Raw genomic sequence first — 8,603 nt, forward strand, 5'->3', positions numbered from 1 at the left:
GCACGCTGGTAGACGCCATGCTGCTGGCATTCCCATCTGACAGCGGGGCCACAGTGGAAGCACAAGGCAGAGGAGGAGGAGGAGGAGGTCGCCAACGCAACCAGGGCACCGCCAGCACCTCAGAAGGCAGGGTTAGCATGGCCGAAATGTGGAAAAGCTTTGTCAGCACGCCACAACAAACAGCAGCACCAGCAGCTCAGATGGAACGTCTTAGCAGGAGGCAGCATTTTACCAACATGGTGGAGCAGTATGTGTGCACACGCCTACATGTAGTGAATGACGGGTCTGCCCCCTTCAACTTCTGGGTCTCCAAATTGGGCACATGGCCTGAGCTTGCCCTTTACGCCTTGGAGGTGCTGGCGTGCCCTGCAGCCAGTGTATTATCTGAACGGGTATTTAGCACGGCTGGGGGCGTTATAACAGACAAGCGCAGCCGCCTGTCCAGAGACAATGTGGACAAGCTCACGTTCATTAAAATGAACCAGGCATGGATCCCACGGGACTTTTCCGTACCTTATGCAGAATAGCAATGGATACCGACCTTACCCACCCATTGTTCCATTTTTGCTCTTTCTCACTCTTTTGGGGTGTACCCTCATTTAAAATTTTTGAAAAGAAGCAGTGTTGGCTACCTCGTCCTCCTCCTCAGGGCCAGATTAATGTAGGGGCTATTGGAGCTGCAGCTCCAGGCCCCTACCTTTTATATAGGCCCCGGGTTGGCCATATTCACTGTTACCGCTCTTCTGTCACTTGTAAACACAGAAGTCTGGCTTCTATGCTCGCTTCCCCAGGCAGCACCCTCAGAACCTCCCCACACAGCGTGAAGGCCGGACAAGGAGGGACAGTTGGCGATGCATGGATGTGTTTATGGGCTTCAGAGACAGCATCCCATGTTGAATTAGGCATGCATGGCTGCACCCTTCCTCCTCTGGGTGCATGGCAAGGCACGGCCCTTAAGGCCCTTCAAAATCCTCAGCACCAAGCCCATGATGCTGTTAATCCGGCCCTGGTCCTCCTCCACCGCCGCTTCCACCTACACCGCCCATAGGTGTGCGCAGCCTATTGCATTAAGGTGTGCACCCCAAAGTTGAAATACACATGCATGTGTTTGCCAGCAGGGAGAGTAATGTATCGGGGCCATGTACCTGTAGGCAAGGAGAAATAGAGCAGAGCAGGTCCCAGGGAGATCTTTCCCATCTCCTCACTGGCAATGCTATGTGCCCTAGGTGATTAGGGTGTGCCCAGGCACACCCAGCACACCCTGTGCGCACGCCTATGTCACCGCCACATCCACCACCACCTCAACCTCCCTCCTACTCCATATGGGCCTCGTCCTTCAGAGATGAAGAAGAACATTGTTTTATTTTTCTGTTTTTTTTTGTTGTTTTAAGTTATTTCCCTATCCACATTTGTTTGCAGAGCACTTGCCATGCTCTTAATTACGTTTTGCTGCCATTTGCAGCACTCTAGCCCTTTCCTTTGGTGTTTTAGAGCCATTTTAGTGCCTTAAAGTTCGGGTCCCCATTGACTTCAATGGGGTTCGGTGTCCGGGAAAAGTTCGGTAAAAGTCCGGGACACGGACCCGGACTTTTTTTTAAAGTTCGGCCGAACCCGTCGAACACGGACATCTAGGTGTCCGCTCAACCCTAAACAAGACACTTTAAGGTCATCACAGAGAACAAGGCAGCACTCTTTACGTCTGGAAGAAAATCATTTTTATCTCCAAATATGGAAAGACTTTTTCACAGTAAGAGCTGTGAAAATGTGGAACAGACTCCCTCAAGAAGTGGTTCTGGCCAACTCAGTAGATTGTTTTAAGAAAGGCCTGGATTCTTTCCTAGATACTCATAATATAACTGGATACTAATATTTATAGGTAAAGTTAATCCAGGGATTATCTGATTGCCTCTTGGGGGATCAGGAAGGAATTTATTTCCCTGCTGGAGCAAATTGGATCATGCTTTATTGTTATTTTTTTCTTTCCTCTGGCTCAATTGTGGGTATAAGATTGTATTTATGGGACTGTATATTTTTGTTCCCTTCTTTTGGTTGAACTGGGTGCACTAGTGTCTTTTTACAACCAGACTTTTTACAACCAGATGTTACTATGTAACATCCAAAGTTTAGGCTTTTAAATGGGGCAGAGCAGCTCTGGGCCAACATATTGCATGCAAAGGGAATGCCAGGCAATGCAATGTCTAGTATACATCATAGTATAAAGTGAGGGGGTTAAAAGTGCCTTCAGACTTCCCAGTCACCACCATCTCTGATGTGAATGGCAGTATTGGTTGACAATCACTGGATAATATTCATATTATGTCTGCAGGCACCCTATGTGCATGAGCATACTGCCTCACAACCCTCTTTATCTGTTCTAAACCCCTTTGATTTTTCATATAATTGTTTACTATTGTATCAATATGACACAAAAAACGAATAAAACTGATAAATAAAATTGCATATTACACATACATGCCAATTTTTTTTTTTTACGGATACATTTTATTTTTTAGTTTTGTTCTTATTATGGTTTTTGGTGATAATGTTTATATAACTAAGTGTCTGAGTTCTTTTATAGTTAATTAAACTGGGTTTTAATAAAACAGCAAATAAAGTATAGGACAGTGAAATATATGAAAGAAATCCCCAGCAAACCAGCTCTGCTGTACCCTTGCTTGTATTTACCATTGGGCAATCTGTCTTTGAACAATAGCTTCCATCAGTACATTGAGATTAGTAGCTGACACGGAGACCTGTCCACAGATGGACGTCTAGTGATGTGAAGAAAATTTCCATCATCTAGTCCTTACAGACAAATCAACATGGCAGTTCAAAAGTCAATTTACCTGGAACTAAATCACTTGTCAGATTTTGTCCTTTCTGCTTGGCAGAATTTAAGATGACAGGCATAGCTGTGCTTATGATGGGTGACATTGGGCATCTTTATGGGACAAGCATGGGCTGTCTGACGGAAACTGTACATAATACTGAAATGTAATTGATACTCTTACCTGGACTACATAAGTAGGTAAAGTGAAAAGAGATTAACACTTTCACTTCCATGAGAGATCTGAGTATACAAGGAGGAAATACTTTACATGCAGGTATTATCATTCATTCGCACTTGATTAAAGGTACTTTCTGAAAGCTGCATGAAGCAGTACCATGTTGACAAAAATGAATTAAAAGCTTAGGTAAATTATTTTATTGAACAATGCTGTTGCACTAATTAAGGGTATAAAGGTACTAGACTGTACCAACAACAGGAACGCCGTGCACTGAAATGCAGAAAAACCTTTTTATTAAAATAGCCAGCAAGAACAGGACAGATTATTTTCTGACATGTTTAGCGCTAGACACAGCATTTTCTCCAAGTCCTATTTTGACGTTTTTAATGCTAGACACACTGCTTTCCTAAAGATTTAATTCTGATGTGTCATACTAGAATCAAAGGAAAAACAAGCTTAAGCTAAAACCCAGTAACAAAGGGCTTACGCGTTTCAGCAACTAAGCCTTACACATAGGACAGTGCTTTCTCAAAAATTCTAATCTGACATGTTTCATGCTAGGCACAGTGCTTTATTTAAAGGTCCTATTCTGTCATGTTTCATGCTAGGCACCGTGCTTTATCAAAGGTCCTATTATGACATTTTTCATGCTAGGCACAGTGCTTTCCCAAAGATTCAATTCTTATGTTTCATGCTAGAATCAAAGGAAAAACAAGCAGCGCTTTACCTCTTTATTGGCTCACATCTTAAAATCCAGCAACAAAGGGCTTACGCATTTCAGCAACCAAGCCTTACACATAGCACAGCACTTTCGCAAAGATTAAATTCTGACTTGTTTCACTCTAGGCACAGCTTTTTCTCAAAGATTCCATTCTGACATGTTTCATGCTAGGCACCTTGCTTTCTCAAATGTCCTTCTCTGACATATTTCACACTGAGCACAGAGGTTTTTCAAATGTTCTCTTCTGACTTGTTTCTTGCTAGGCATAGTACTTTCTCAAACTTTTTTATTCTGACATGTTTCATGCTTAGCACAGCGTTTTTCCAAAGGTTCTCTTCTAACATGTTTCATGCTAGGCACAGCGCTTTCTCAAAGGTTTCTCTTCTAACATGTTATATGCAAGGCACAGCATTTTCTCCAGGGTTCTCTTCTAACATGTTTCATGCTAGGCAAGGCGCTTTCTCAAAGGTTCTCTTCTAACATGTTATATGCAAGGCACAGCATTTTCTCCAAGGTTCTCTTCTAACATGTTTCATGCTAGGCACAGCGCTTTCTCAAAGGTTCTCTTCTAACATGTTATATGCAAGGCACAGCATTTTCTCCAAGGTTCTCTTCTAACATGTTTCATGCTAGGCACAGCGCTTTCTCAAAGGTTCTCTTCTAACATGTTTCATGCTAGGCACAACACTTTCTGAAAGGTTATTTTCTGACATTTTATCATGCTAGGCACATCACTTTGTCAAAGGTTTCTATTCTGAAATGTTAAAAAAAACAACAAAATAAAATTCACAGCTCATATTCCAGCCAGTCTGCAACCAACCAAATTTTCCTGTTTCAACAGTTCACGGTAAAACCATAGGCATAGATCAGTTTTAGGTTGGGGCGGTTGCTATTTGTTTATTCTATTTTGAAATGTGTCATGTTAGGCACATCCCTTTCTCAAAGGTTCTAGTCTGAAATCCTTCACACTAGGCACTGTGCTTTCTCAAATTCCTTAAGAAAGTGCTGTGCCAAGCGTGAAATATGTAAAAATAGAACCTGTTCCTGCTTGCTATTTGAATAAATAAAGAATATTATTCTGGATCTCCGTGTCTGGAATTACTATTGGTACAATTGATTGCTGGTGGGGAAACAAGCCATGCCAGAAACTAAGATGTGATTGTTGCGTGTGGAGCCTGATCTCTGGAGCAGTATGATAAATGTTTAACAAGTGCAGTAAAGTAGCTATAAGTATGAAATGCAAGTCGCCATCTTTTTGAAAGCATCATAAGTCCTTAAATTGTGCTGATTATATAGGATTTCGGACTGCAGAAAGCATCTTTGTACCACTACTGAAAAGCTGCTACCCATTGCTCATTATTCTTCATTTCAGGCTAGTGATAAGAGAAAGCAGGCACCTACACTTTACATACGCATGCAAGCCTGTTGGTTACAGATGTGTACGTCTATGTTTAGGCAAAACCTTCTATTTTGCTAGTTATGGATGGATTAGGGAAAGGGTTATAACACTACTCGGTTTGTGTGTCTGTGTCCCATTGGGAAGGTTTCTCTTCAATTCCTGCTCCAGAATCACAACAGGGAGTGACAGAAAATCTCCTCAAAGTGAGAGGAAATCCCCTATTAAACAATTGTCACAAGGACAGTGTCCCTATTGGAAAATTTTGCCTCACCTCTTGTTTCACTGACACCTGTTAAATTTTGGATGTCTCACAACATTCTGTTCCATTGACAATGGTCACCAGGTCAAAAATAGAAGATGAACCCTCTAATCTGCCACACAGACAGCAAAAAAAAACTTGACAAGGGTTCTCATCAGTCCCTGCTCTACTCAAAAGAAAAAACAATAGTTTTGACTATATACACACTTTAATGGATGTGAAAATCGAGTGCTGGGTCATGTACAGCAGCCATTTAAAGGCTTATTTCGTGAGGCACTGCAATATGCTGTTATCTGACACTTCTGGGTGTGTCAGATAGTGTGTCCCCTACTGGACATTATAGTTCCTTACATTAGCTGCTTCGTTACTACAAGCCAGGAAAGAATTCCCTCACTGCCTTCCAGAAAGGTATCCACCATGTTTCCTTGCAGGGTGTTGCTGCTTAAAGTTGCTGATACCTCTGACAGGTTCACTGTAGGCACACTAACTATTGATAATAAAATAGGAATCCCTTTTGTTATTCAATGTAAAATAAAGAGCACACAAAAACATTGGGGCTGATTTACCAAAGGAGTTGGGAATGTTGTCAATCTCAGTCCCATTATGATATACATTCATATATCACCCTAGGGTTTTTTAAGAGTAAGATCTTATGCTGGCCATACACCAGTAGCTTTTCTAATGAATGTACATTTTCATATTTTCAGTACATTCGATGACTTGACTGATGCTATTCAAAAGTACTTCCAAATTTTGTTTACTTTAAACATTTGATTTTAGAATGAATGGGCTTTCCTTAATGACAACCACATGCACTGTTAGAAATGTGTTCATTCAAGGAAACATTTTCCATCCTGCTTCTTCCAATATTCTTGCCATCTCAGTCAATCAGATACCCTGCATTATTTTCCTAGAGAATAATAGATGGGACCTGACTGGTCAATATGGGCTGTTTATATATAGAGCTACATATATACTGTCATTCTTATCTGTCATATCCTTAGGGACAATCATGCACATTTAGCCAATACCGGAAATGCATATGTCTTCAACGGTTTACAAAATGAGCGTTTGGCAGACAGATTGTGCATGAAGCACCAGCTTCTATCTAACCTACAGTCTACTTTTTTGGATCTGGTGGAAACAGCACATCTACCTAACGCACATTTTTACACTAACCTCACCCCAATCCAGACTTCTAGTTCTCCCTCAGTATTGCATAAACCAAATATTATTCAAAGGGGGGTTCCTAATTTTTTTCACAAGGCCACCATATGCGTGATCTGATGACCAAACTTACAGAAATAATTGTACTAAGTAAAGTTATTTTTCACCTAAAGTCGGTATAAATTCACAGCATGTAAACCTATGTTAAGGAGCCCATAACCATTATATGATAACTAGAAGGCAGAGGTCTATGGAGCCCTAGCAGACACTGCTAGCTGAGGCTTGTTGGTCAAAGAATTAGAATTAGAATTAGAATTAGACAGGTTTCTAAATAATTTCCAGCCAATACAGTTTTCTGAATGATTAGTTGGTGCTTAAGGTGTCTGTAAAGTGCCTTGGATGCCTTTCACTATAGGCTAACCACATAGGATAGTATGATATGATGTTCTGGACAATTCATATTTATCTGGGCATTTAGATTGTGCCTGCTTATTCAAATGACCTCTGATATCTATTTCTGCTTTTATAAGCATACCAGTAGGGATGTTATAAACAGCATGGGGTTTTGGATAGTGGTATAGTACAAACATGTAGGAACTGTACTAAATGAGTGTTTTCGGGACCAGTGGGTCAGCAGGATAGGCAAGAACATGCTTATAGGCTGCAGATGGTATCCTGATCCAGCCATTTTTGTCTAGGTTGGTCAATCATCCAGAGTCTTCTGGGAAGGGAATGACAGTTCCAAACTGGTGTTCTCGGCGAACAAAGCTATTAGACAGGATAGAAAACTTTAATCTGTTTGCTCTAGTTTTCATCATTATCGTCACTGCTTGTGTGTTGCTCCTTCTCTATTTTTCTAAACAGAAGCACTCATTTGAGGAGAGAGAAACTGTCCAACAAGATATTGTGAGATGGTCATAATGTGCATTATTATTTAAAGGTTTACTAAGGTCTATCAGCTTTACAGTACTAGTTGGCTCTCATTATGATAAGAAGTGTAATGGTATAAATACAAAGGGGTTTATTTACTGAAGGCATATAAGTTGTTCACTTTGCAAGAGAATCTTCCCCCAGGGCTTAGTGAATGAGACGCAATTTCATTTTGCAAAGAATACCTAATCACTTGCACATACACATGATTGGATACTGCAAGTAAGCAGAGCTTCACCCCATTTACTAAGCACTGGGATAAATACCCTTGCCAAATGAACAGTCTATTTGCTGTTAGTAAATCAACCTTAAAGCATTCAGGTAGTTGTAGAAATAAGTAAAAAGCCTTTCTCTCTGTGAGGAAAGGTTTCATTAGCCCATATTCTTCAGATTCATAGTGTCATAACTAGGCCCCTTAAAATCCTGTGGGAAGGTGGCGGTATTATAAATGAGTGTTGGCAGTGAATGCCATCAAGTAGAAGGCAATAAGACATGCCCTACTGCATTTAGTGCAGCTCAGTGTTCACAATGAATGTTAATGTATGCTGCCTGCCCCTTCTCCATGGGATTCAATAAACCTTATATGCTGTGCTGAGTGACCTCCTTTCAGTACACAGTCAATGAAGATTAAAGTAAGTAAAAGTAAAAAATCTATCATTGCTACCAGAGGCTAAGTAAAAGCTAAATTATAGTGCATATTCACTGTGTTATTCCATGTACCTTTCCTGAGGAACGTAACCTTCTAAAATTCCCTCTTGTATGACATTCCATGGGCTATGTCACGAAGCTGCAAATGACCAATGAGAACCAGAAAAAGACACAACATTACTAAATGTCTTCCTCCCAAAGATCGAAGAATATTCAAAGCAAGTACACACTGTACTAGAGATGAGTGAATTGATCTGATAACCAGAGCCAACTGGGTGTGGATTTAGATATTTTAGAGACTTGAATACAAATACAGTGCAGAGTGTACTCAAAGTACAAAATCATTGTTTATACATATTTGAAAGGTGCAATTTATCTACTGTAGTAGATACAAACATATTTTGATAAGCTGCAAGTAGCACTATTATTTCAGCTTATACTCTCAAGTTTCCGGTTGGAAATCCCTCCACC

This window comes from Pelophylax lessonae, assembly GCF_965119305.1.
Source record: "Pelophylax lessonae genome assembly, chromosome: 4".
In the NCBI taxonomy this organism is placed as follows: Eukaryota; Metazoa; Chordata; class Amphibia; order Anura; family Ranidae; genus Pelophylax; species Pelophylax lessonae.